Raw genomic sequence first — 27,288 nt, 5'->3', positions numbered from 1 at the left:
GGGCCTACTGGAGAGACTTGACTTTGCAGACATCCGTCGCTAAGGGCCGCCCAAACACCAAGCTCCATCGCAAACAGCAGGACAATCTTGGGCTAGGACGAACGTCAAAACCTTGCAAGTAATATCAGTGTAGCGTATCGAGCTGTACGTTTCGTTGCAGTAAGTCGTGGGAAAGAATGCCCAGCACATTTCTCATGTGCATTAGACGACACTGCATGTCGATACAATGCTTATTCCTGCAGTAAATAAGTGGTCCGGTGATTTTGCCCCGATCGGATATCGACGTGGACGGATGCTGTCATTAAATGACTCGCGAGTGGGAGCTTGGTCGGCTGCACTGCAGCTGGGCATTAGACGTTAACACCGGCCCAGTACGATGTTTTGAAAGCGTTTTCGAATCGACAAATGTCTTCTTTCCGCAAGCGCTCGCCAAAGACACAGCTGTAGTTCCAGCAGACGAGGTGGCCGAGTGGTTAAGGCGTTGGACTGCTAATCCAATGTGCTCTGCACGCGTGGGTTCGAATCCCATCCTCGTCGAAGAATTTTACGTAAAGCACGCGTTTGCGGTCACTCCTTCCCCATGCGAAACGCCTCTCAGTAGTAACAACGAAGCGTGTACGAGGCCGATAGCGTGTGTATGAAATACGAGACCAAAATGCTTACCAGATGAAAGCGCACAACATTCCATAGCGTATGCCCTTCGAATTAAACATCATTTCGAGATGTATAAGCCAATCAAACTTCGGCTCCAGCGAAGAGTATGTCGGTATCTGCGAACGACGAGTTCTTATTTATATTTAAGTGCATACCTGTCGCAGTCATTTTAACGTATCGAGCCTATAATAATCCATCTGTAGCACAACTGTCGCCTCTCGACAGTTTGCTTTGCGTCAGGCCGCCATATACAGAAGCGATTTGGCAGGGCCTACTGGAGAGACTTGACTTTGCAGACATCCGTCGCTAAGGGCCGCCCAAACACCAAGCTCCATCGCAAACAGCAGGACAATCTTGGGCTAGGACGAACGTCAAAACCTTGCAAGTAATATCAGTGTAGCGTATCGAGCTGTACGTTTCGTTGCAGTAAGTCGTGGGAAAGAATGCCCAGCACATTTCTCATGTGCATTAGACGACACTGCATGTCGATACAATGCTTATTCCTGCAGTAAATAAGTGGTCCGGTGATTTTGCCCCGATCGGATATCGACGTGGACGGATGCTGTCATTAAATGACTCGCGAGTGGGAGCTTGGTCGGCTGCACTGCAGCTGGGCATTAGACGTTAACACCGGCCCAGTACGATGTTTTGAAAGCGTTTTCGAATCGACAAATGTCTTCTTTCCGCAAGCGCTCGCCAAAGACACAGCTGTAGTTCCAGCAGACGAGGTGGCCGAGTGGTTAAGGCGTTGGACTGCTAATCCAATGTGCTCTGCACGCGTGGGTTCGAATCCCATCCTCGTCGAAGAATTTTACGTAAAGCACGCGTTTGCGGTCACTCCTTCCCCATGCGAAACGCCTCTCAGTAGTAACAACGAAGCGTGTACGAGGCCGATAGCGTGTGTATGAAATACGAGACCAAAATGCTTACCAGATGAAAGCGCACAACATTCCATAGCGTATGCCCTTCGAATTAAACATCATTTCGAGATGTATAAGCCAATCAAACTTCGGCTCCAGCGAAGAGTATGTCGGTATCTGCGAACGACGAGTTCTTATTTATATTTAAGTGCATACCTGTCGCAGTCATTTTAACGTATCGAGCCTATAATAATCCATCTGTAGCACAACTGTCGCCTCTCGACAGTTTGCTTTGCGTCAGGCCGCCATATACAGAAGCGATTTGGCAGGGCCTACTGGAGAGACTTGACTTTGCAGACATCCGTCGCTAAGGGCCGCCCAAACACCAAGCTCCATCGCAAACAGCAGGACAATCTTGGGCTAGGACGAACGTCAAAACCTTGCAAGTAATATCAGTGTAGCGTTTCGAGCTGTACGTTTCGTTGCAGTAAGTCGTGGGAAAGAATGCCCAGCACATTTCTCATGTGCATTAGACGACACTGCATGTCGATACAATGCTTATTCCTGCAGTAAATAAGTGGTCCGGTGATTTTGCCCCGATCGGATATCGACGTGGACGGATGCTGTCATTAAATGACTCGCGAGTGGGAGCTTGGTCGGCTGCACTGCAGCTGGGCATTAGACGTTAACACCGGCCCAGTACGATGTTTTGAAAGCGTTTTCGAATCGACAAATGTCTTCTTTCCGCAAGCGCTCGCCAAAGACACAGCTGTAGTTCCAGCAGACGAGGTGGCCGAGTGGTTAAGGCGTTGGACTGCTAATCCAATGTGCTCTGCACGCGTGGGTTCGAATCCCATCCTCGTCGAAGAATTTTACGTAAAGCACGCGTTTGCGGTCACTCCTTCCCCATGCGAAACGCCTCTCAGTAGTAACAACGAAGCGTGTACGAGGCCGATTGCGTGTGTATGAAATACGAGACAAAAATGCTTACCAGATGAAAGCGCACAACATTCCATAGCGTATGCCCTTCGAATTAAACATCATTTCGAGATGTATAAGCCAATCAAACTTCGGCTCCAGCGAAGAGTATGTCGGTATCTGCGAACGACGAGTTCTTATTTATATTTAAGTGCATACCTGTCGCAGTCATTTTAACGTATCGAGCCTATAATAATCCATCTGTAGCACAACTGTCGCCTCTCGACAGTTTGCTTTGCGTCAGGCCGCCATATACAGAAGCGATTTGGCAGGGCCTACTGGAGAGACTTGACTTTGCAGACATCCGTCGCTAAGGGCCGCCCAAACACCAAGCTCCATCGCAAACAGCAGGACAATCTTGGGCTAGGACGAACGTCAAAACCTTGCAAGTAATATCAGTGTAGCGTATCGAGCTGTACGTTTCGTTGCAGTAAGTCGTGGGAAAGAATGCCCAGCACATTTCTCATGTGCATTAGACGACACTGCATGTCGATACAATGCTTATTCCTGCAGTAAATAAGTGGTCCGGTGATTTTGCCCCGATCGGATATCGACGTGGACGGATGCTGTCATTAAATGACTCGCGAGTGGGAGCTTGGTCGGCTGCACTGCAGCTGGGCATTAGACGTTAACACCGGCCCAGTACGATGTTTTGAAAGCGTTTTCGAATCGACAAATGTCTTCTTTCCGCAAGCGCTCGCCAAAGACACAGCTGTAGTTCCAGCAGACGAGGTGGCCGAGTGGTTAAGGCGTTGGACTGCTAATCCAATGTGCTCTGCACGCGTGGGTTCGAATCCCATCCTCGTCGAAGAATTTTACGTAAAGCACGCGTTTGCGGTCACTCCTTCCCCATGCGAAACGCCTCTCAGTAGTAACAACGAAGCGTGTACGAGGCCGATAGCGTGTGTATGAAATACGAGACCAAAATGCTTACCAGATGAAAGCGCACAACATTCCATAGCGTATGCCCTTCGAATTAAACATCATTTCGAGATGTATAAGCCAATCAAACTTCGGCTCCAGCGAAGAGTATGTCGGTATCTGCGAACGACGAGTTCTTATTTATATTTAAGTGCATACCTGTCGCAGTCATTTTAACGTATCGAGCCTATAATAATCCATCTGTAGCACAACTGTCGCCTCTCGACAGTTTGCTTTGCGTCAGGCCGCCATATACAGAAGCGATTTGGCAGGGCCTACTGGAGAGACTTGACTTTGCAGACATCCGTCGCTAAGGGCCGCCCAAACACCAAGCTCCATCGCAAACAGCAGGACAATCTTGGGCTAGGACGAACGTCAAAACCTTGCAAGTAATATCAGTGTAGCGTATCGAGCTGTACGTTTCGTTGCAGTAAGTCGTGGGAAAGAATGCCCAGCACATTTCTCATGTGCATTAGACGACACTGCATGTCGATACAATGCTTATTCCTGCAGTAAATAAGTGGTCCGGTGATTTTGCCCCGATCGGATATCGACGTGGACGGATGCTGTCATTAAATGACTCGCGAGTGGGAGCTTGGTCGGCTGCACTGCAGCTGGGCATTAGACGTTAACACCGGCCCAGTACGATGTTTTGAAAGCGTTTTCGAATCGACAAATGTCTTCTTTCCGCAAGCGCTCGCCAAAGACACAGCTGTAGTTCCAGCAGACGAGGTGGCCGAGTGGTTAAGGCGTTGGACTGCTAATCCAATGTGCTCTGCACGCGTGGGTTCGAATCCCATCCTCGTCGAAGAATTTTACGTAAAGCACGCGTTTGCGGTCACTCCTTCCCCATGCGAAACGCCTCTCAGTAGTAACAACGAAGCGTGTACGAGGCCGATAGCGTGTGTATGAAATACGAGACCAAAATGCTTACCAGATGAAAGCGCACAACATTCCATAGCGTATGCCCTTCGAATTAAACATCATTTCGAGATGTATAAGCCAATCAAACTTCGGCTCCAGCGAAGAGTATGTCGGTATCTGCGAACGACGAGTTCTTATTTATATTTAAGTGCATACCTGTCGCAGTCATTTTAACGTATCGAGCCTATAATAATCCATCTGTAGCACAACTGTCGCCTCTCGACAGTTTGCTTTGCGTCAGGCCGCCATATACAGAAGCGATTTGGCAGGGCCTACTGGAGAGACTTGACTTTGCAGACATCCGTCGCTAAGGGCCGCCCAAACACCAAGCTCCATCGCAAACAGCAGGACAATCTTGGGCTAGGACGAACGTCAAAACCTTGCAAGTAATATCAGTGTAGCGTATCGAGCTGTACGTTTCGTTGCAGTAAGTCGTGGGAAAGAATGCCCAGCACATTTCTCATGTGCATTAGACGACACTGCATGTCGATACAATGCTTATTCCTGCAGTAAATAAGTGGTCCGGTGATTTTGCCCCGATCGGATATCGACGTGGACGGATGCTGTCATTAAATGACTCGCGAGTGGGAGCTTGGTCGGCTGCACTGCAGCTGGGCATTAGACGTTAACACCGGCCCAGTACGATGTTTTGAAAGCGTTTTCGAATCGACAAATGTCTTCTTTCCGCAAGCGCTCGCCAAAGACACAGCTGTAGTTCCAGCAGACGAGGTGGCCGAGTGGTTAAGGCGTTGGACTGCTAATCCAATGTGCTCTGCACGCGTGGGTTCGAATCCCATCCTCGTCGAAGAATTTTACGTAAAGCACGCGTTTGCGGTCACTCCTTCCCCATGCGAAACGCCTCTCAGTAGTAACAACGAAGCGTGTACGAGGCCGATAGCGTGTGTATGAAATACGAGACCAAAATGCTTACCAGATGAAAGCGCACAACATTCCATAGCGTATGCCCTTCGAATTAAACATCATTTCGAGATGTATAAGCCAATCAAACTTCGGCTCCAGCGAAGAGTATGTCGGTATCTGCGAACGACGAGTTCTTATTTATATTTAAGTGCATACCTGTCGCAGTCATTTTAACGTATCGAGCCTATAATAATCCATCTGTAGCACAACTGTCGCCTCTCGACAGTTTGCTTTGCGTCAGGCCGCCATATACAGAAGCGATTTGGCAGGGCCTACTGGAGAGACTTGACTTTGCAGACATCCGTCGCTAAGGGCCGCCCAAACACCAAGCTCCATCGCAAACAGCAGGACAATCTTGGGCTAGGACGAACGTCAAAACCTTGCAAGTAATATCAGTGTAGCGTATCGAGCTGTACGTTTCGTTGCAGTAAGTCGTGGGAAAGAATGCCCAGCACATTTCTCATGTGCATTAGACGACACTGCATGTCGATACAATGCTTATTCCTGCAGTAAATAAGTGGTCCGGTGATTTTGCCCCGATCGGATATCGACGTGGACGGATGCTGTCATTAAATGACTCGCGAGTGGGAGCTTGGTCGGCTGCACTGCAGCTGGGCATTAGACGTTAACACCGGCCCAGTACGATGTTTTGAAAGCGTTTTCGAATCGACAAATGTCTTCTTTCCGCAAGCGCTCGCCAAAGACACAGCTGTAGTTCCAGCAGACGAGGTGGCCGAGTGGTTAAGGCGTTGGACTGCTAATCCAATGTGCTCTGCACGCGTGGGTTCGAATCCCATCCTCGTCGAAGAATTTTACGTAAAGCACGCGTTTGCGGTCACTCCTTCCCCATGCGAAACGCCTCTCAGTAGTAACAACGAAGCGTGTACGAGGCCGATAGCGTGTGTATGAAATACGAGACCAAAATGCTTACCAGATGAAAGCGCACAACATTCCATAGCGTATGCCCTTCGAATTAAACATCATTTCGAGATGTATAAGCCAATCAAACTTCGGCTCCAGCGAAGAGTATGTCGGTATCTGCGAACGACGAGTTCTTATTTATATTTAAGTGCATACCTGTCGCAGTCATTTTAACGTATCGAGCCTATAATAATCCATCTGTAGCACAACTGTCGCCTCTCGACAGTTTGCTTTGCGTCAGGCCGCCATATACAGAAGCGATTTGGCAGGGCCTACTGGAGAGACTTGACTTTGCAGACATCCGTCGCTAAGGGCCGCCCAAACACCAAGCTCCATCGCAAACAGCAGGACAATCTTGGGCTAGGACGAACGTCAAAACCTTGCAAGTAATATCAGTGTAGCGTATCGAGCTGTACGTTTCGTTGCAGTAAGTCGTGGGAAAGAATGCCCAGCACATTTCTCATGTGCATTAGACGACACTGCATGTCGATACAATGCTTATTCCTGCAGTAAATAAGTGGTCCGGTGATTTTGCCCCGATCGGATATCGACGTGGACGGATGCTGTCATTAAATGACTCGCGAGTGGGAGCTTGGTCGGCTGCACTGCAGCTGGGCATTAGACGTTAACACCGGCCCAGTACGATGTTTTGAAAGCGTTTTCGAATCGACAAATGTCTTCTTTCCGCAAGCGCTCGCCAAAGACACAGCTGTAGTTCCAGCAGACGAGGTGGCCGAGTGGTTAAGGCGTTGGACTGCTAATCCAATGTGCTCTGCACGCGTGGGTTCGAATCCCATCCTCGTCGAAGAATTTTACGTAAAGCACGCGTTTGCGGTCACTCCTTCCCCATGCGAAACGCCTCTCAGTAGTAACAACGAAGCGTGTACGAGGCCGATAGCGTGTGTATGAAATACGAGACCAAAATGCTTACCAGATGAAAGCGCACAACATTCCATAGCGTATGCCCTTCGAATTAAACATCATTTCGAGATGTATAAGCCAATCAAACTTCGGCTCCAGCGAAGAGTATGTCGGTATCTGCGAACGACGAGTTCTTATTTATATTTAAGTGCATACCTGTCGCAGTCATTTTAACGTATCGAGCCTATAATAATCCATCTGTAGCACAACTGTCGCCTCTCGACAGTTTGCTTTGCGTCAGGCCGCCATATACAGAAGCGATTTGGCAGGGCCTACTGGAGAGACTTGACTTTGCAGACATCCGTCGCTAAGGGCCGCCCAAACACCAAGCTCCATCGCAAACAGCAGGACAATCTTGGGCTAGGACGAACGTCAAAACCTTGCAAGTAATATCAGTGTAGCGTATCGAGCTGTACGTTTCGTTGCAGTAAGTCGTGGGAAAGAATGCCCAGCACATTTCTCATGTGCATTAGACGACACTGCATGTCGATACAATGCTTATTCCTGCAGTAAATAAGTGGTCCGGTGATTTTGCCCCGATCGGATATCGACGTGGACGGATGCTGTCATTAAATGACTCGCGAGTGGGAGCTTGGTCGGCTGCACTGCAGCTGGGCATTAGACGTTAACACCGGCCCAGTACGATGTTTTGAAAGCGTTTTCGAATCGACAAATGTCTTCTTTCCGCAAGCGCTCGCCAAAGACACAGCTGTAGTTCCAGCAGACGAGGTGGCCGAGTGGTTAAGGCGTTGGACTGCTAATCCAATGTGCTCTGCACGCGTGGGTTCGAATCCCATCCTCGTCGAAGAATTTTACGTAAAGCACGCGTTTGCGGTCACTCCTTCCCCATGCGAAACGCCTCTCAGTAGTAACAACGAAGCGTGTACGAGGCCGATAGCGTGTGTATGAAATACGAGACCAAAATGCTTACCAGATGAAAGCGCACAACATTCCATAGCGTATGCCCTTCGAATTAAACATCATTTCGAGATGTATAAGCCAATCAAACTTCGGCTCCAGCGAAGAGTATGTCGGTATCTGCGAACGACGAGTTCTTATTTATATTTAAGTGCATACCTGTCGCAGTCATTTTAACGTATCGAGCCTATAATAATCCATCTGTAGCACAACTGTCGCCTCTCGACAGTTTGCTTTGCGTCAGGCCGCCATATACAGAAGCGATTTGGCAGGGCCTACTGGAGAGACTTTGACTTTGCAGACATCCGTCGCTAAGGGCCGCCCAAACACCAAGCTCCATCGCAAACAGCAGGACAATCTTGGGCTAGGACGAACGTCAAAACCTTGCAAGTAATATCAGTGTAGCGTATCGAGCTGTACGTTTCGTTGCAGTAAGTCGTGGGAAAGAATGCCCAGCACATTTCTCATGTGCATTAGACGACACTGCATGTCGATACAATGCTTATTCCTGCAGTAAATAAGTGGTCCGGTGATTTTGCCCCGATCGGATATCGACGTGGACGGATGCTGTCATTAAATGACTCGCGAGTGGGAGCTTGGTCGGCTGCACTGCAGCTGGGCATTAGACGTTAACACCGGCCCAGTACGATGTTTTTGAAAGCGTTTTCGAATCGACAAATGTCTTCTTTCCGCAAGCGCTCGCCAAAGACACAGCTGTAGTTCCAGCAGACGAGGTGGCCGAGTGGTTAAGGCGTTGGACTGCTAATCCAATGTGCTCTGCACGCGTGGGTTCGAATCCCATCCTCGTCGAAGAATTTTACGTAAAGCACGCGTTTGCGGTCACTCCTTCCCCATGCGAAACGCCTCTCAGTAGTAACAACGAAGCGTGTACGAGGCCGATAGCGTGTGTATGAAATACGAGACCAAAATGCTTACCAGATGAAAGCGCACAACATTCCATAGCGTATGCCCTTCGAATTAAACATCATTTCGAGATGTATAAGCCAATCAAACTTCGGCTCCAGCGAAGAGTATGTCGGTATCTGCGAACGACGAGTTCTTATTTATATTTAAGTGCATACCTGTCGCAGTCATTTTAACGTATCGAGCCTATAATAATCCATCTGTAGCACAACTGTCGCCTCTCGACAGTTTGCTTTGCGTCAGGCCGCCATATACAGAAGCGATTTGGCAGGGCCTACTGGAGAGACTTGACTTTGCAGACATCCGTCGCTAAGGGCCGCCCAAACACCAAGCTCCATCGCAAACAGCAGGACAATCTTGGGCTAGGACGAACGTCAAAACCTTGCAAGTAATATCAGTGTAGCGTATCGAGCTGTACGTTTCGTTGCAGTAAGTCGTGGGAAAGAATGCCCAGCACATTTCTCATGTGCATTAGACGACACTGCATGTCGATACAATGCTTATTCCTGCAGTAAATAAGTGGTCCGGTGATTTTGCCCCGATCGGATATCGACGTGGACGGATGCTGTCATTAAATGACTCGCGAGTGGGAGCTTGGTCGGCTGCACTGCAGCTGGGCATTAGACGTTAACACCGGCCCAGTACGATGTTTTGAAAGCGTTTTCGAATCGACAAATGTCTTCTTTCCGCAAGCGCTCGCCAAAGACACAGCTGTAGTTCCAGCAGACGAGGTGGCCGAGTGGTTAAGGCGTTGGACTGCTAATCCAATGTGCTCTGCACGCGTGGGTTCGAATCCCATCCTCGTCGAAGAATTTTACGTAAAGCACGCGTTTGCGGTCACTCCTTCCCCATGCGAAACGCCTCTCAGTAGTAACAACGAAGCGTGTACGAGGCCGATAGCGTGTGTATGAAATACGAGACCAAAATGCTTACCAGATGAAAGCGCACAACATTCCATAGCGTATGCCCTTCGAATTAAACATCATTTCGAGATGTATAAGCCAATCAAACTTCGGCTCCAGCGAAGAGTATGTCGGTATCTGCGAACGACGAGTTCTTATTTATATTTAAGTGCATACCTGTCGCAGTCATTTTAACGTATCGAGCCTATAATAATCCATCTGTAGCACAACTGTCGCCTCTCGACAGTTTGCTTTGCGTCAGGCCGCCATATACAGAAGCGATTTGGCAGGGCCTACTGGAGAGACTTGACTTTGCAGACATCCGTCGCTAAGGGCCGCCCAAACACCAAGCTCCATCGCAAACAGCAGGACAATCTTGGGCTAGGACGAACGTCAAAACCTTGCAAGTAATATCAGTGTAGCGTATCGAGCTGTACGTTTCGTTGCAGTAAGTCGTGGGAAAGAATGCCCAGCACATTTCTCATGTGCATTAGACGACACTGCATGTCGATACAATGCTTATTCCTGCAGTAAATAAGTGGTCCGGTGATTTTGCCCCGATCGGATATCGACGTGGACGGATGCTGTCATTAAATGACTCGCGAGTGGGAGCTTGGTCGGCTGCACTGCAGCTGGGCATTAGACGTTAACACCGGCCCAGTACGATGTTTTGAAAGCGTTTTCGAATCGACAAATGTCTTCTTTCCGCAAGCGCTCGCCAAAGACACAGCTGTAGTTCCAGCAGACGAGGTGGCCGAGTGGTTAAGGCGTTGGACTGCTAATCCAATGTGCTCTGCACGCGTGGGTTCGAATCCCATCCTCGTCGAAGAATTTTACGTAAAGCACGCGTTTGCGGTCACTCCTTCCCCATGCGAAACGCCTCTCAGTAGTAACAACGAAGCGTGTACGAGGCCGATAGCGTGTGTATGAAATACGAGACCAAAATGCTTACCAGATGAAAGCGCACAACATTCCATAGCGTATGCCCTTCGAATTAAACATCATTTCGAGATGTATAAGCCAATCAAACTTCGGCTCCAGCGAAGAGTATGTCGGTATCTGCGAACGACGAGTTCTTATTTATATTTAAGTGCATACCTGTCGCAGTCATTTTAACGTATCGAGCCTATAATAATCCATCTGTAGCACAACTGTCGCCTCTCGACAGTTTGCTTTGCGTCAGGCCGCCATATACAGAAGCGATTTGGCAGGGCCTACTGGAGAGACTTGACTTTGCAGACATCCGTCGCTAAGGGCCGCCCAAACACCAAGCTCCATCGCAAACAGCAGGACAATCTTGGGCTAGGACGAACGTCAAAACCTTGCAAGTAATATCAGTGTAGCGTATCGAGCTGTACGTTTCGTTGCAGTAAGTCGTGGGAAAGAATGCCCAGCACATTTCTCATGTGCATTAGACGACACTGCATGTCGATACAATGCTTATTCCTGCAGTAAATAAGTGGTCCGGTGATTTTGCCCCGATCGGATATCGACGTGGACGGATGCTGTCATTAAATGACTCGCGAGTGGGAGCTTGGTCGGCTGCACTGCAGCTGGGCATTAGACGTTAACACCGGCCCAGTACGATGTTTTGAAAGCGTTTTCGAATCGACAAATGTCTTCTTTCCGCAAGCGCTCGCCAAAGACACAGCTGTAGTTCCAGCAGACGAGGTGGCCGAGTGGTTAGTCTGCCTGCAGCGGCGGTGGCGAGCGGTTCGTCGTGCTGTGCTTCGCTCTGCGGCTGGCTTTGTTTACATCCGCTGTGTAAGTCTGTGCGTTTTCGCCGGCGCTTCGCAGTAGTTAGATATTCTGTCAACGTTCGAAAATGCAGTAATGGCTCAACTTAGTAGAAAGGACACTCTGAAATTTACCTTTGATCGACGTTTTGCTCGACCTAAATCTTTCGAAATTGAGGATTGGTTAGAGGAAGTTGTTCAAGTTCCGTTTGAAGATACTGTTGGTTTTCACTTGTCAATTGTGAGTAGTGTGATGTACTTGAAGCTGAAAAACCCTGAGTTATGCGAACGAGTTGTCAATAATACCGGTGGTAAGCTTAAGTTTAAACACAGTGATGGAAATATTGGCGAAGTTACTGTCGATCATGTGGGACTTGGTATTCGAACAATTCGAATTTTTGAGCTACCCTTTGAAGTTCCTACAGATGCGATCAATCTTATTATTGCACCCTTTGGGAAGGTCCTCAGTAATTTTGCAGAAAAATGGTCCGGTGCTCACAAATATCCGGTTTTGAACGGTGTCAGGCAGTTGAAGGTGGACTTATTACGACATATTCCGTCTTACATTAACGTTTGCGGTTATCGAGGTATCGTCATTTATGATGGTCAACCACGAACGTGTGCAGCTTGCAATTCTCCAGGTCATATTCGTTCTGAATGTATTCAAAGACGTGTTGTGCAGCTGCCGACAGGTGAACCGGTGAAGTCCGCGGAGATGACTATTTTGTCCACCACTTACGCTTCGGTGGCTCGCGACCAACCGACCGACCAACTGCCCATGGATACCGAAGTAGACATTCGCCCCCAACCAACCCTTCCTCCAACGGCCGAGCAACTTGTTGACATTTCTGAGCGACAAGAGCAACACCTGAGTGTGAGTGACGTGGTTGATTCCGTAGCGCAGTCCCCGACTCTGTCAACAGAACAAAATTCCACCTCCTCAGAGACGCAGGTCAGGACTGTGACTGCTGAATGTCGTTCCCCACAACCCCACCATGAAATCTCGGATTCCGATGAGCGTTGTCCACCTGCTAAATCCCCGCGGAAGAACAAGAAACGCAGAATCGCCCGCCAGGGTGCGGAAGAGGCGGCGGCGTCGTTGCGGGGAAAGGTGCAGCAAATCATGGACAAAGTCAGTGCAAAATCACCAGAATCCTCCCGACAACAGGCGCTAACTTCTGCACACCTGCGGGATGAAGATCGTGCAATCACGCTAACTGAGCCCTCTCGCGATGCTACCGGCCAGGTGTCTCCCATGTGCAGTGACGATGTTGATCATTGTTTAAAAGAACAACGACAACATCATCCTCTTGCGTCCAAGAACCCCAGCACTATAGACTGGGCGGCGGAACCAGAGGTCGAACACATGGACGCTGATGCAACTGATATTCCAGTCACTTCCCGATTTCCCGAACAGCCTTCTACGGCAGTAGAACCGGCACATGATGATAAGTTACTGGATCCACGGCAGGCAAACAAAGAAGAGGACTCTGACTTCTTTTAAAACGGCGCCGATTCCTTCTTACTCTCGTAAGAGCGTGAATGACTGATCAGCAGGCGTATAAAATTGGTACATTAAATATAAATAAAATCCGCAGTTCCCTCAAACTCGACAACATCGTAGACCTCTTATACGCCGCCGACATTGATATCCTCTTGCTTCAGGAGGTCGCCGACATTGCTTTGAACCACATTCCCGGTTATAATGTGACGGCCAATCCGGGACACGGTTCCGATTTAGGCACCGCTATTCTCACGAAAGAAGGAATTATCGTCCAGAATGTAGAACGACTCATAAGTTGTAGGGGAATTGGCGTGACTATCAATAATGTTAGACTCCTAAATCTGTATGCACCATCCGGCTCAACTAATAGGCGACGCCGAGCGGACTTTTTCAAGGAAGAAATACTTCCGCTTTTTGCAACACAATATGACCACCTAATATTGGCGGGAGATTTTAACTGTGTACTTAACGCCAAAGATCAGACGCCGCATTTCAATAAATCGATTGAATTAGAACAGATCGTCAAGGATTTACGTTTAGTCGATACGTGGGAGCACAAGTTTGGTACAACACCTGGTTTTACTCACGTCACGAATCATTCAGCGAGTAGATTGGACCGCATTTACGTATCGGACACTCTCAGACAGCGAATTTTACAAACTGAGGTCTGGCCAACCAGTTTCTCCGACCATGCGGCTTATATTTGCACGCTGAATTTGGGGAAACAGGAAACCTACCGAGGCAAAGGACTATGGAAACTAAATGTTGCACATTTAGACGATCCTGAATGCAGAGAAGCCTTCACTCGAGCGTGGAATGAAAGTGAAGCCAAATTCAGTACGTACGGCTCGGCATTGCAATGGTGGCTAGAATGCGCTAAACCGAAAATTCGTAAATCCATGATACAATATTCCCGGAATAAGAACTGGTGGTTTAAGAGAACGATGGAGTTTTATTATCAATGTCTTCGAGACTTATATACTCTTGATGCCACTGTGATTGACAACTACCCCCGCATTAAAAGACTGCAAGCAAAAATATTACTTTTGAAACGAAAACAGATGGAAGGTTACAAAATTAGAGGTCGGGTTTCGACTATGGCAAAAGGCGAACAGCCATCCATTTATCACCTGATACGTGAAATTAAACGAGCACGGACAAAGATCTTAACTGAACTACAATCCGAAGACGGCACGATTCTAACTCGGCAACACGATATCAGAGACGCCGTTCAAACTTATTACACTGACTTGATGTCCAATATACCTACCGACGACGAAGCCCTTGCAGAGTTCCGGAGCAGCTTAACGCACAGGCTTCGCCCTGCGGATGTAGCCGAACTCGTCACCGATGTAACGGAAGATGAACTGGAAGATGTGGTGTTCCACAGTCCAAAAAACAAATCTCCCGGATGTGACGGTCTCCCGGTGGAACTTTATCAAGTCTTCTGGCCACAACTGAAGACAAAGCTGACGGTGCTCTGCAACGAACTTCTCCAACCGGACATGCCCATTCCTCCGCCATTCAGTGAAGGACTTGTGGTCTTACTCCCGAAACGGACGAGCAATAACACCGTCGCAACTTTGCGACCCATTACGTTGCTCAACAGCGACTACAAAATTTTTGCTCGCATTCTCGCAACGAGAATGAAAACTGTGATGCATACCGTCATTGGATCACATCAAACGAGTGTTGGAAAGGACAGAGCTATATATCAGACATTATCAGACTATCGAGATGTGATTTCTGTTGCGGACGCTTGCAAAATCCGATGTGCTATCGTAACTTTAGATTTCGCACAGGCTTTCGACAGAGTGAACCATCCTTACCTTTTCCAGATAATGCAGACTCTGGGTTTTCCTCCGCAGTTCATCAGCATCATACAGAAATTGTTACGGAATAGTACATCCAAACTTGTCGTTAACGGTCAGCCAAGTCGCGCCGTCCCGATAAACAGTTCTGTTAGGCAGGGCTGCCCTATGTCGATGGCGCTGTTTGCCATTGCGATCGAACCGCTGCTAGTCACCTTGACGGAACGTTTACAAGGACTCCACATACACGGGCAGAAGATAGTGTGCCGAGCTTACGCTGATGATGTTACCTTCCTAGCTATGAATGTCAATGAGGTCGAGAGGGGTCTCCTGATCATCTCACAATATGAAAAGGCATCTGGTGCGAAACTGCATTGGACGAAATCAGGGATCATGAACGTTGGGCAAGGCATAGGCGCGATCGGTCATGGCCAGCTTAAAGAGATCACTAAGATGACGTGTCTCGGTGTCGATTTTCGGAACACCATCCGCCACACCATTGCCGCCAATTATAAGCAATTGCTCAACAAAATTCGTGCTTGTGCGAAGTTACATAGCGTCAGGAAATTGGACGAGCTTCAAAAGGTTGAATTGGCCAATATTTATATCACTGCCAAAATCAATTATGTGGCTCAAGTTTTGCCCATCCCCACCGATATAGCCAAATGCATGCTGTCCGCGCTTGGACACTTTGTATGTCGTGGCCAGATCTTTAAAGTTCGATATGACACCTTGACACTCCCAACGCGAGATGGCGGACTCAGTCTCACCGATGTACACAAAAAAGCGAAAGCTCTTTATTTCTGCAAAACTTACAAGCTATGGAAACAGTCACCGACCAGTCTGACCGCTCTTGTCCTGAATGAAATCGCACCGACTGATCTTCAACCGCCAATTGATGTGCACCATATACCGACTGCGCTCTACCACTTCAAGAGTTTTCTCTTAGAGTATAGTTATGTCCATACAACAGTCTCTGAAAAGAATTTGACGACAGTTAAGGCAATCTACAACTCCTTTGTGGCAACTAAATCACGGAATGTTATCGAACAAAAATTTCCAAACTACAACTGGGACGCGACGTGGCAAAACATCCACAGCCCCTACTTACCTTCGCAAGTAAAGGCGACGTGGTACGCTGCCGTCAATAGAAAAATCCCGACGCAGTCCAGGCTTCATGCAATTCATTTGCAGGACTCGCCAATGTGTGTCACGTGTAATCTCATAGACAGCGAAGAACACCGTTTCGTCTGTGGTACCACGAAAGATATATGGGGTTACGCCCGACAGAAACTGTCGAGCATCAAGAGGACCTCACCATCTGCGATAACGCCAGCTGACTTTCTCAACCCTGAAGCAATCCCATTTCCCAGGACAAAGCGGAATGCTGTCAACTGGATAATAGGTCACACAGTGCACTATATTTTTAGTACTGGCGATAAGAACAAAGACGATTTCGTTCTATACCTGACCCTGCAGCACAGCATGATCGCACGCGAACGTAACTACAAGGCGACCTTTGCCAACTTTTTAAGCAAGACCATTGTGTGATATGCGATTCGACACTCGACCCGTCAGTCTTGCCATGACGGGGAACGTAATATTTAAAGAACGCCCGAAACTATACCACGAGACATGAATGCATGTTTAACCTTCTTCGAAGTAAGGCGAAACCGACTATTCGCTACATCATTGAGGAGCAGCAGAGGACAATAACAGACGAAAGATGTGAAGACAACACTAGAGAAAAAAACAAACACTTTTCGTTTTCTTATATTTTGCACCAACAAAGGAGAAGATTCCTTTTTAATCACTTATTTCTTATTTATTTATTTATTAATCCTAACCAGAAAAGGTACTTTAGTTCGACACTGCTTAACATAGTTGATAGTGTCATCATTTTTTTTTTTGCCGTTAACGCCTCACTCACCTAGAAGAAATGGATTGAGTTCTGGTGGAAGAATGGATCCCTTCTGGAAGATCCTCATAAAAAAAAAAAAAAAAAAAAAAAAAAAAGAGGAAAAAAAAAGTGGTTCAAACAAAATTATAAATAAAAAATAAAAAAATTAAAAAAAAAAAAAAAAAAAAAGTGGTCAGTGCCTCAGATCGTCAATCCTAAGGGCCCGGGTTCGATTCCCGGCTAGGTCGGAAAAAAAAAAAAAAAAAAAAAAAAAAAAAAAAGTTGGTAGAGCGGTGGAACAAAAAAAAAAAAAAAAAAAAAAAAAGTGGTAGAGCACTGGTCTAGTAAACCAGGGGTCGTGAGTTCCCATCCTCAGAGGAGGAAGACGAATTTTGGAAATCACTTACGCGTCGTGGCCGTAGAGCAAACAAAAAAAAAAAAAAAAAAAAAAAAAAAAAAAAAAAGTGGTTAAGGCGTTGGACTGCTAATCCAATGTGCTCTGCACGCGTGGGTTCGAATCCCATCCTCGTCGAAGAATTTTACGTAAAGCACGCGTTTGCGGTCACTCCTTCCCCATGCGAAACGCCTCTCAGTAGTAACAACGAAGCGTGTACGAGGCCGATAGCGTGTGTATGAAATACGAGACCAAAATGCTTACCAGATGAAAGCGCACAACATTCCATAGCGTATGCCCTTCGAATTAAACATCATTTCGAGATGTATAAGCCAATCAAACTTCGGCTCCAGCGAAGAGTATGTCGGTATCTGCGAACGACGAGTTCTTATTTATATTTAAGTGCATACCTGTCGCAGTCATTTTAACGTATCGAGCCTATAATAATCCATCTGTAGCACAACTGTCGCCTCTCGACAGTTTGCTTTGCGTCAGGCCGCCATATACAGAAGCGATTTGGCAGGGCCTACTGGAGAGACTTGACTTTGCAGACATCCGTCGCTAAGGGCCGCCCAAACACCAAGCTCCATCGCAAACAGCAGGACAATCTTGGGCTAGGACGAACGTCAAAACCTTGCAAGTAATATCAGTGTAGCGTATCGAGCTGTACGTTTCGTTGCAGTAAGTCGTGGGAAAGAATGCCCAGCACATTTCTCATGTGCATTAGACGACACTGCATGTCGATACAATGCTTATTCCTGCAGTAAATAAGTGGTCCGGTGATTTTGCCCCGATCGGATATCGACGTGGACGGATGCTGTCATTAAATGACTCGCGAGTGGGAGCTTGGTCGGCTGCACTGCAGCTGGGCATTAGACGTTAACACCGGCCCAGTACGATGTTTTGAAAGCGTTTTCGAATCGACAAATGTCTTCTTTCCGCAAGCGCTCGCCAAAGACACAGCTGTAGTTCCAGCAGACGAGGTGGCCGAGTGGTTAAGGCGTTGGACTGCTAATCCAATGTGCTCTGCACGCGTGGGTTCGAATCCCATCCTCGTCGAAGAATTTTACGTAAAGCACGCGTTTGCGGTCACTCCTTCCCCATGCGAAACGCCTCTCAGTAGTAACAACGAAGCGTGTACGAGGCCGATAGCGTGTGTATGAAATACGAGACCAAAATGCTTACCAGATGAAAGCGCACAACATTCCATAGCGTATGCCCTTCGAATTAAACATCATTTCGAGATGTATAAGCCAATCAAACTTCGGCTCCAGCGAAGAGTATGTCGGTATCTGCGAACGACGAGTTCTTATTTATATTTAAGTGCATACCTGTCGCAGTCATTTTAACGTATCGAGCCTATAATAATCCATCTGTAGCACAACTGTCGCCTCTCGACAGTTTGCTTTGCGTCAGGCCGCCATATACAGAAGCGATTTGGCAGGGCCTACTGGAGAGACTTGACTTTGCAGACATCCGTCGCTAAGGGCCGCCCAAACACCAAGCTCCATCGCAAACAGCAGGACAATCTTGGGCTAGGACGAACGTCAAAACCTTGCAAGTAATATCAGTGTAGCGTATCGAGCTGTACGTTTCGTTGCAGTAAGTCGTGGGAAAGAATGCCCAGCACATTTCTCATGTGCATTAGACGACACTGCATGTCGATACAATGCTTATTCCTGCAGTAAATAAGTGGTCCGGTGATTTTGCCCCGATCGGATATCGACGTGGACGGATGCTGTCATTAAATGACTCGCGAGTGGGAGCTTGGTCGGCTGCACTGCAGCTGGGCATTAGACGTTAACACCGGCCCAGTACGATGTTTTGAAAGCGTTTTCGAATCGACAAATGTCTTCTTTCCGCAAGCGCTCGCCAAAGACACAGCTGTAGTTCCAGCAGACGAGGTGGCCGAGTGGTTAAGGCGTTGGACTGCTAATCCAATGTGCTCTGCACGCGTGGGTTCGAATCCCATCCTCGTCGAAGAAGTTTACGTAAAGCACGCGTTTGCGGTCACTCCTTCCCCATGCGAAACGCCTCTCAGTAGTAACAACGAAGCGTGTACGAGGCCGATAGCGTGTGTATGAAATACGAGACAAAAATGCTTACCAGATGAAAGCGCACAACATTCCATAGCGTATGCCCTTCGAATTAAACATCATTTCGAGATGTATAAGCCAATCAAACTTCGGCTCCAGCGAAGAGTATGTCGGTATCTGCGAACGACGAGTTCTTATTTATATTTAAGTGCATACCTGTCGCAGTCATTTTAACGTATCGAGCCTATAATAATCCATCTGTAGCACAACTGTCGCCTCTCGACAGTTTGCTTTGCGTCAGGCCGCCATATACAGAAGCGATTTGGCAGGGCCTACTGGAGAGACTTGACTTTGCAGACATCCGTCGCTAAGGGCCGCCCAAACACCAAGCTCCATCGCAAACAGCAGGACAATCTTGGGCTAGGACGAACGTCAAAACCTTGCAAGTAATATCAGTGTAGCGTATCGAGCTGTACGTTTCGTTGCAGTAAGTCGTGGGAAAGAATGCCCAGCACATTTCTCATGTGCATTAGACGACACTGCATGTCGATACAATGCTTATTCCTGCAGTAAATAAGTGGTCCGGTGATTTTGCCCCGATCGGATATCGACGTGGACGGATGCTGTCATTAAATGACTCGCGAGTGGGAGCTTGGTCGGCTGCACTGCAGCTGGGCATTAGACGTTAACACCGGCCCAGTACGATGTTTTGAAAGCGTTTTCGAATCGACAAATGTCTTCTTTCCGCAAGCGCTCGCCAAAGACACAGCTGTAGTTCCAGCAGACGAGGTGGCCGAGTGGTTAAGGCGTTGGACTGCTAATCCAATGTGCTCTGCACGCGTGGGTTCGAATCCCATCCTCGTCGAAGAATTTTACGTAAAGCACGCGTTTGCGGTCACTCCTTCCCCATGCGAAACGCCTCTCAGTAGTAACAACGAAGCGTGTACGAGGCCGATAGCGTGTGTATGAAATACGAGACCAAAATGCTTACCAGATGAAAGCGCACAACATTCCATAGCGTATGCCCTTCGAATTAAACATCATTTCGAGATGTATAAGCCAATCAAACTTCGGCTCCAGCGAAGAGTATGTCGGTATCTGCGAACGACGAGTTCTTATTTATATTTAAGTGCATACCTGTCGCAGTCATTTTAACGTATCGAGCCTATAATAATCCATCTGTAGCACAACTGTCGCCTCTCGACAGTTTGCTTTGCGTCAGGCCGCCATATACAGAAGCGATTTGGCAGGGCCTACTGGAGAGACTTGACTTTGCAGACATCCGTCGCTAAGGGCCGCCCAAACACCAAGCTCCATCGCAAACAGCAGGACAATCTTGGGCTAGGACGAACGTCAAAACCTTGCAAGTAATATCAGTGTAGCGTATCGAGCTGTACGTTTCGTTGCAGTAAGTCGTGGGAAAGAATGCCCAGCACATTTCTCATGTGCATTAGACGACACTGCATGTCGATACAATGCTTATTCCTGCAGTAAATAAGTGGTCCGGTGATTTTGCCCCGATCGGATATCGACGTGGACGGATGCTGTCATTAAATGACTCGCGAGTGGGAGCTTGGTCGGCTGCACTGCAGCTGGGCATTAGACGTTAACACCGGCCCAGTACGATGTTTTGAAAGCGTTTTCGAATCGACAAATGTCTTCTTTCCGCAAGCGCTCGCCAAAGACACAGCTGTAGTTCCAGCAGACGAGGTGGCCGAGTGGTTAAGGCGTTGGACTGCTAATCCAATGTGCTCTGCACGCGTGGGTTCGAATCCCATCCTCGTCGAAGAATTTTACGTAAAGCACGCGTTTGCGGTCACTCCTTCCCCATGCGAAACGCCTCTCAGTAGTAACAACGAAGCGTGTACGAGGCCGATAGCGTGTGTATGAAATACGAGACCAAAATGCTTACCAGATGAAAGCGCACAACATTCCATAGCGTATGCCCTTCGAATTAAACATCATTTCGAGATGTATAAGCCAATCAAACTTCGGCTCCAGCGAAGAGTATGTCGGTATCTGCGAACGACGAGTTCTTATTTATATTTAAGTGCATACCTGTCGCAGTCATTTTAACGTATCGAGCCTATAATAATCCATCTGTAGCACAACTGTCGCCTCTCGACAGTTTGCTTTGCGTCAGGCCGCCATATACAGAAGCGATTTGGCAGGGCCTACTGGAGAGACTTGACTTTGCAGACATCCGTCGCTAAGGGCCGCCCAAACACCAAGCTCCATCGCAAACAGCAGGACAATCTTGGGCTAGGACGAACGTCAAAACCTTGCAAGTAATATCAGTGTAGCGTATCGAGCTGTACGTTTCGTTGCAGTAAGTCGTGGGAAAGAATGCCCAGCACATTTCTCATGTGCATTAGACGACACTGCATGTCGATACAATGCTTATTCCTGCAGTAAATAAGTGGTCCGGTGATTTTGCCCCGATCGGATATCGACGTGGACGGATGCTGTCATTAAATGACTCGCGAGTGGGAGCTTGGTCGGCTGCACTGCAGCTGGGCATTAGACGTTAACACCGGCCCAGTACGATGTTTTGAAAGCGTTTTCGAATCGACAAATGTCTTCTTTCCGCAAGCGCTCGCCAAAGACACAGCTGTAGTTCCAGCAGACGAGGTGGCCGAGTGGTTAAGGCGTTGGACTGCTAATCCAATGTGCTCTGCACGCGTGGGTTCGAATCCCATCCTCGTCGAAGAATTTTACGTAAAGCACGCGTTTGCGGTCACTCCTTCCCCATGCGAAACGCCTCTCAGTAGTAACAACGAAGCGTGTACGAGGCCGATAGCGTGTGTATGAAATACGAGACCAAAATGCTTACCAGATGAAAGCGCACAACATTCCATAGCGTATGCCCTTCGAATTAAACATCATTTCGAGATGTATAAGCCAATCAAACTTCGGCTCCAGCGAAGAGTATGTCGGTATCTGCGAACGACGAGTTCTTATTTATATTTAAGTGCATACCTGTCGCAGTCATTTTAACGTATCGAGCCTATAATAATCCATCTGTAGCACAACTGTCGCCTCTCGACAGTTTGCTTTGCGTCAGGCCGCCATATACAGAAGCGATTTGGCAGGGCCTACTGGAGAGACTTGACTTTGCAGACATCCGTCGCTAAGGGCCGCCCAAACACCAAGCTCCATCGCAAACAGCAGGACAATCTTGGGCTAGGACGAACGTCAAAACCTTGCAAGTAATATCAGTGTAGCGTATCGAGCTGTACGTTTCGTTGCAGTAAGTCGTGGGAAAGAATGCCCAGCACATTTCTCATGTGCATTAGACGACACTGCATGTCGATACAATGCTTATTCCTGCAGTAAATAAGTGGTCCGGTGATTTTGCCCCGATCGGATATCGACGTGGACGGATGCTGTCATTAAATGACTCGCGAGTGGGAGCTTGGTCGGCTGCACTGCAGCTGGGCATTAGACGTTAACACCGGCCCAGTACGATGTTTTGAAAGCGTTTTCGAATCGACAAATGTCTTCTTTCCGCAAGCGCTCGCCAAAGACACAGCTGTAGTTCCAGCAGACGAGGTGGCCGAGTGGTTAAGGCGTTGGACTGCTAATCCAATGTGCTCTGCACGCGTGGGTTCGAATCCCATCCTCGTCGAAGAATTTTACGTAAAGCACGCGTTTGCGGTCACTCCTTCCCCATGCGAAACGCCTCTCAGTAGTAACAACGAAGCGTGTACGAGGCCGATAGCGTGTGTATGAAATACGAGACCAAAATGCTTACCAGATGAAAGCGCACAACATTCCATAGCGTATGCCCTTCGAATTAAACATCATTTCGAGATGTATAAGCCAATCAAACTTCGGCTCCAGCGAAGAGTATGTCGGTATCTGCGAACGACGAGTTCTTATTTATATTTAAGTGCATACCTGTCGCAGTCATTTTAACGTATCGAGCCTATAATAATCCATCTGTAGCACAACTGTCGCCTCTCGACAGTTTGCTTTGCGTCAGGCCGCCATATACAGAAGCGATTTGGCAGGGCCTACTGGAGAGACTTGACTTTGCAGACATCCGTCGCTAAGGGCCGCCCAAACACCAAGCTCCATCGCAAACAGCAGGACAATCTTGGGCTAGGACGAACGTCAAAACCTTGCAAGTAATATCAGTGTAGCGTATCGAGCTGTACGTTTCGTTGCAGTAAGTCGTGGGAAAGAATGCCCAGCACATTTCTCATGTGCATTAGACGACACTGCATGTCGATACAATGCTTATTCCTGCAGTAAATAAGTGGTCCGGTGATTTTGCCCCGATCGGATATCGACGTGGACGGATGCTGTCATTAAATGACTCGCGAGTGGGAGCTTGGTCGGCTGCACTGCAGCTGGGCATTAGACGTTAACACCGGCCCAGTACGATGTTTTGAAAGCGTTTTCGAATCGACAAATGTCTTCTTTCCGCAAGCGCTCGCCAAAGACACAGCTGTAGTTCCAGCAGACGAGGTGGCCGAGTGGTTAAGGCGTTGGACTGCTAATCCAATGTGCTCTGCACGCGTGGGTTCGAATCCCATCCTCGTCGAAGAATTTTACGTAAAGCACGCGTTTGCGGTCACTCCTTCCCCATGCGAAACGCCTCTCAGTAGTAACAACGAAGCGTGTACGAGGCCGATAGCGTGTGTATGAAATACGAGACCAAAATGCTTACCAGATGAAAGCGCACAACATTCCATAGCGTATGCCCTTCGAATTAAACATCATTTCGAGATGTATAAGCCAATCAAACTTCGGCTCCAGCGAAGAGTATGTCGGTATCTGCGAACGACGAGTTCTTATTTATATTTAAGTGCATACCTGTCGCAGTCATTTTAACGTATCGAGCCTATAATAATCCATCTGTAGCACAACTGTCGCCTCTCGACAGTTTGCTTTGCGTCAGGCCGCCATATACAGAAGCGATTTGGCAGGGCCTACTGGAGAGACTTGACTTTGCAGACATCCGTCGCTAAGGGCCGCCCAAACACCAAGCTCCATCGCAAACAGCAGGACAATCTTGGGCTAGGACGAACGTCAAAACCTTGCAAGTAATATCAGTGTAGCGTATCGAGCTGTACGTTTCGTTGCAGTAAGTCGTGGGAAAGAATGCCCAGCACATTTCTCATGTGCATTAGACGACACTGCATGTCGATACAATGCTTATTCCTGCAGTAAATAAGTGGTCCGGTGATTTTGCCCCGATCGGATATCGACGTGGACGGATGCTGTCATTAAATGACTCGCGAGTGGGAGCTTGGTCGGCTGCACTGCAGCTGGGCATTAGACGTTAACACCGGCCCAGTACGATGTTTTGAAAGCGTTTTCGAATCGACAAATGTCTTCTTTCCGCAAGCGCTCGCCAAAGACACAGCTGTAGTTCCAGCAGACGAGGTGGCCGAGTGGTTAAGGCGTTGGACTGCTAATCCAATGTGCTCTGCACGCGTGGGTTCGAATCCCATCCTCGTCGAAGAATTTTACGTAAAGCACGCGTTTGCGGTCACTCCTTCCCCATGCGAAACGCCTCTCAGTAGTAACAACGAAGCGTGTACGAGGCCGATAGCGTGTGTATGAAATACGAGACCAAAATGCTTACCAGATGAAAGCGCACAACATTCCATAGCGTATGCCCTTCGAATTAAACATCATTTCGAGATGTATAAGCCAATCAAACTTCGGCTCCAGCGAAGAGTATGTCGGTATCTGCGAACGACGAGTTCTTATTTATATTTAAGTGCATACCTGTCGCAGTCATTTTAACGTATCGAGCCTATAATAATCCATCTGTAGCACAACTGTCGCCTCTCGACAGTTTGCTTTGCGTCAGGCCGCCATATACAGAAGCGATTTGGCAGGGCCTACTGGAGAGACTTGACTTTGCAGACATCCGTCGCTAAGGGCCGCCCAAACACCAAGCTCCATCGCAAACAGCAGGACAATCTTGGGCTAGGACGAACGTCAAAACCTTGCAAGTAATATCAGTGTAGCGTATCGAGCTGTACGTTTCGTTGCAGTAAGTCGTGGGAAAGAATGCCCAGCACATTTCTCATGTGCATTAGACGACACTGCATGTCGATACAATGCTTATTCCTGCAGTAAATAAGTGGTCCGGTGATTTTGCCCCGATCGGATATCGACGTGGACGGATGCTGTCATTAAATGACTCGCGAGTGGGAGCTTGGTCGGCTGCACTGCAGCTGGGCATTAGACGTTAACACCGGCCCAGTACGATGTTTTGAAAGCGTTTTCGAATCGACAAATGTCTTCTTTCCGCAAGCGCTCGCCAAAGACACAGCTGTAGTTCCAGCAGACGAGGTGGCCGAGTGGTTAAGGCGTTGGACTGCTAATCCAATGTGCTCTGCACGTGTGGGTTCGAATCCCATCCTCGTCGAAGAATTTTACGTAAAGCACGCGTTTGCGGTCACTCCTTCCCCATGCGAAACGCCTCTCAGTAGTAACAACGAAGCGTGTACGAGGCCGATAGCGTGTGTATGAAATACGAGACCAAAATGCTTACCAGATGAAAGCGCACAACATTCCATAGCGTATGCCCTTCGAATTAAACATCATTTCGAGATGTATAAGCCAATCAAACTTCGGCTCCAGCGAAGAGTATGTCGGTATCTGCGAACGACGAGTTCTTATTTATATTTAAGTGCATACCTGTCGCAGTCATTTTAACGTATCGAGCCTATAATAATCCATCTGTAGCACAACTGTCGCCTCTCGACAGTTTGCTTTGCGTCAGGCCGCCATATACAGAAGCGATTTGGCAGGGCCTACTGGAGAGACTTGACTTTGCAGACATCCGTCGCTAAGGGCCGCCCAAACACCAAGCTCCATCGCAAACAGCAGGACAATCTTGGGCTAGGACGAACGTCAAAACCTTGCAAGTAATATCAGTGTAGCGTATCGAGCTGTACGTTTCGTTGCAGTAAGTCGTGGGAAAGAATGCCCAGCACATTTCTCATGTGCATTAGACGACACTGCATGTCGATACAATGCTTATTCCTGCAGTAAATAAGTGGTCCGGTGATTTTGCCCCGATCGGATATCGACGTGGACGGATGCTGTCATTAAATGACTCGCGAGTGGGAGCTTGGTCGGCTGCACTGCAGCTGGGCATTAGACGTTAACACCGGCCCAGTACGATGTTTTGAAAGCGTTTTCGAATCGACAAATGTCTTCTTTCCGCAAGCGCTCGCCAAAGACACAGCTGTAGTTCCAGCAGACGAGGTGGCCGAGTGGTTAAGGCGTTGGACTGCTAATCCAATGTGCTCTGCACGCGTGGGTTCGAATCCCATCCTCGTCGAAGAATTTTACGTAAAGCACGCGTTTGCGGTCACTCCTTCCCCATGCGAAACGCCTCTCAGTAGTAACAACGAAGCGTGTACGAGGCCGATAGCGTGTGTATGAAATACGAGACCAAAATGCTTACCAGATGAAAGCGCACAACATTCCATAGCGTATGCCCTTCGAATTAAACATCATTTCGAGATGTATAAGCCAATCAAACTTCGGCTCCAGCGAAGAGTATGTCGGTATCTGCGAACGACGAGTTCTTATTTATATTTAAGTGCATACCTGTCGCAGTCATTTTAACGTATCGAGCCTATAATAATCCATCTGTAGCACAACTGTCGCCTCTCGACAGTTTGCTTTGCGTCAGGCCGCCATATACAGAAGCGATTTGGCAGGGCCTACTGGAGAGACTTGACTTTGCAGACATCCGTCGCTAAGGGCCGCCCAAACACCAAGCTCCATCGCAAACAGCAGGACAATCTTGGGCTAGGACGAACGTCAAAACCTTGCAAGTAATATCAGTGTAGCGTATCGAGCTGTACGTTTCGTTGCAGTAAGTCGTGGGAAAGAATGCCCAGCACATTTCTCATGTGCATTAGACGACACTGCATGTCGATACAATGCTTATTCCTGCAGTAAATAAGTGGTCCGGTGATTTTGCCCCGATCGGATATCGACGTGGACGGATGCTGTCATTAAATGACTCGCGAGTGGGAGCTTGGTCGGCTGCACTGCAGCTGGGCATTAGACGTTAACACCGG

The 27,288-nt window shown here is 48.1% G+C and overlaps 22 non-coding genes across 22 annotated transcripts; all 22 read left to right on the top strand.

Annotated features, from left to right (window-relative positions):
• Positions 1-455: 455 nt before the first annotated feature.
• Trnas-gcu (transfer RNA serine (anticodon GCU)) lies at positions 456-537 on the top strand. The gene has a single exon. It is a non-coding gene; the product is annotated as a tRNA-Ser (tRNA).
• An 839-nt stretch (positions 538-1,376) lies between these two features.
• On the top strand, positions 1,377-1,458 carry Trnas-gcu (transfer RNA serine (anticodon GCU)). The gene has a single exon. It is a non-coding gene; the product is annotated as a tRNA-Ser (tRNA).
• An 839-nt stretch (positions 1,459-2,297) lies between these two features.
• Positions 2,298-2,379, top strand: Trnas-gcu (transfer RNA serine (anticodon GCU)). The gene has a single exon. It is a non-coding gene; the product is annotated as a tRNA-Ser (tRNA).
• Positions 2,380-3,218: 839 nt separating this feature from the next.
• Trnas-gcu (transfer RNA serine (anticodon GCU)) lies at positions 3,219-3,300 on the top strand. Its single transcript has one exon. It is a non-coding gene; the product is annotated as a tRNA-Ser (tRNA).
• An 839-nt stretch (positions 3,301-4,139) lies between these two features.
• On the top strand, positions 4,140-4,221 carry Trnas-gcu (transfer RNA serine (anticodon GCU)). The gene has a single exon. It is a non-coding gene; the product is annotated as a tRNA-Ser (tRNA).
• Positions 4,222-5,060: 839 nt separating this feature from the next.
• Positions 5,061-5,142, top strand: Trnas-gcu (transfer RNA serine (anticodon GCU)). Its single transcript has one exon. It is a non-coding gene; the product is annotated as a tRNA-Ser (tRNA).
• Positions 5,143-5,981: 839 nt separating this feature from the next.
• Trnas-gcu (transfer RNA serine (anticodon GCU)) lies at positions 5,982-6,063 on the top strand. Its single transcript has one exon. It is a non-coding gene; the product is annotated as a tRNA-Ser (tRNA).
• An 839-nt stretch (positions 6,064-6,902) lies between these two features.
• On the top strand, positions 6,903-6,984 carry Trnas-gcu (transfer RNA serine (anticodon GCU)). Its single transcript has one exon. It is a non-coding gene; the product is annotated as a tRNA-Ser (tRNA).
• Positions 6,985-7,823: 839 nt separating this feature from the next.
• Positions 7,824-7,905, top strand: Trnas-gcu (transfer RNA serine (anticodon GCU)). The gene has a single exon. It is a non-coding gene; the product is annotated as a tRNA-Ser (tRNA).
• Positions 7,906-8,746: 841 nt separating this feature from the next.
• Positions 8,747-8,828, top strand: Trnas-gcu (transfer RNA serine (anticodon GCU)). Its single transcript has one exon. It is a non-coding gene; the product is annotated as a tRNA-Ser (tRNA).
• An 839-nt stretch (positions 8,829-9,667) lies between these two features.
• Trnas-gcu (transfer RNA serine (anticodon GCU)) lies at positions 9,668-9,749 on the top strand. The gene has a single exon. It is a non-coding gene; the product is annotated as a tRNA-Ser (tRNA).
• An 839-nt stretch (positions 9,750-10,588) lies between these two features.
• On the top strand, positions 10,589-10,670 carry Trnas-gcu (transfer RNA serine (anticodon GCU)). Its single transcript has one exon. It is a non-coding gene; the product is annotated as a tRNA-Ser (tRNA).
• A 7,496-nt stretch (positions 10,671-18,166) lies between these two features.
• Positions 18,167-18,248, top strand: Trnas-gcu (transfer RNA serine (anticodon GCU)). Its single transcript has one exon. It is a non-coding gene; the product is annotated as a tRNA-Ser (tRNA).
• Positions 18,249-19,087: 839 nt separating this feature from the next.
• Trnas-gcu (transfer RNA serine (anticodon GCU)) lies at positions 19,088-19,169 on the top strand. Its single transcript has one exon. It is a non-coding gene; the product is annotated as a tRNA-Ser (tRNA).
• Positions 19,170-20,008: 839 nt separating this feature from the next.
• On the top strand, positions 20,009-20,090 carry Trnas-gcu (transfer RNA serine (anticodon GCU)). Its single transcript has one exon. It is a non-coding gene; the product is annotated as a tRNA-Ser (tRNA).
• An 839-nt stretch (positions 20,091-20,929) lies between these two features.
• Positions 20,930-21,011, top strand: Trnas-gcu (transfer RNA serine (anticodon GCU)). Its single transcript has one exon. It is a non-coding gene; the product is annotated as a tRNA-Ser (tRNA).
• An 839-nt stretch (positions 21,012-21,850) lies between these two features.
• Positions 21,851-21,932, top strand: Trnas-gcu (transfer RNA serine (anticodon GCU)). The gene has a single exon. It is a non-coding gene; the product is annotated as a tRNA-Ser (tRNA).
• Positions 21,933-22,771: 839 nt separating this feature from the next.
• On the top strand, positions 22,772-22,853 carry Trnas-gcu (transfer RNA serine (anticodon GCU)). Its single transcript has one exon. It is a non-coding gene; the product is annotated as a tRNA-Ser (tRNA).
• Positions 22,854-23,692: 839 nt separating this feature from the next.
• On the top strand, positions 23,693-23,774 carry Trnas-gcu (transfer RNA serine (anticodon GCU)). The gene has a single exon. It is a non-coding gene; the product is annotated as a tRNA-Ser (tRNA).
• Positions 23,775-24,613: 839 nt separating this feature from the next.
• Positions 24,614-24,695, top strand: Trnas-gcu (transfer RNA serine (anticodon GCU)). The gene has a single exon. It is a non-coding gene; the product is annotated as a tRNA-Ser (tRNA).
• An 839-nt stretch (positions 24,696-25,534) lies between these two features.
• On the top strand, positions 25,535-25,616 carry Trnas-gcu (transfer RNA serine (anticodon GCU)). The gene has a single exon. It is a non-coding gene; the product is annotated as a tRNA-Ser (tRNA).
• An 839-nt stretch (positions 25,617-26,455) lies between these two features.
• Trnas-gcu (transfer RNA serine (anticodon GCU)) lies at positions 26,456-26,537 on the top strand. The gene has a single exon. It is a non-coding gene; the product is annotated as a tRNA-Ser (tRNA).
• Positions 26,538-27,288: the final 751 nt, after the last annotated feature.

This window comes from Schistocerca gregaria, chromosome 2 (genome assembly GCF_023897955.1).
Source record: "Schistocerca gregaria isolate iqSchGreg1 chromosome 2, iqSchGreg1.2, whole genome shotgun sequence".
Taxonomy (NCBI): Eukaryota; Metazoa; Arthropoda; class Insecta; order Orthoptera; family Acrididae; genus Schistocerca; species Schistocerca gregaria.
The sequence above is the reverse complement of the archived record's forward strand: the minus strand, read 5'-3'. Positions and strand labels throughout refer to the sequence as shown.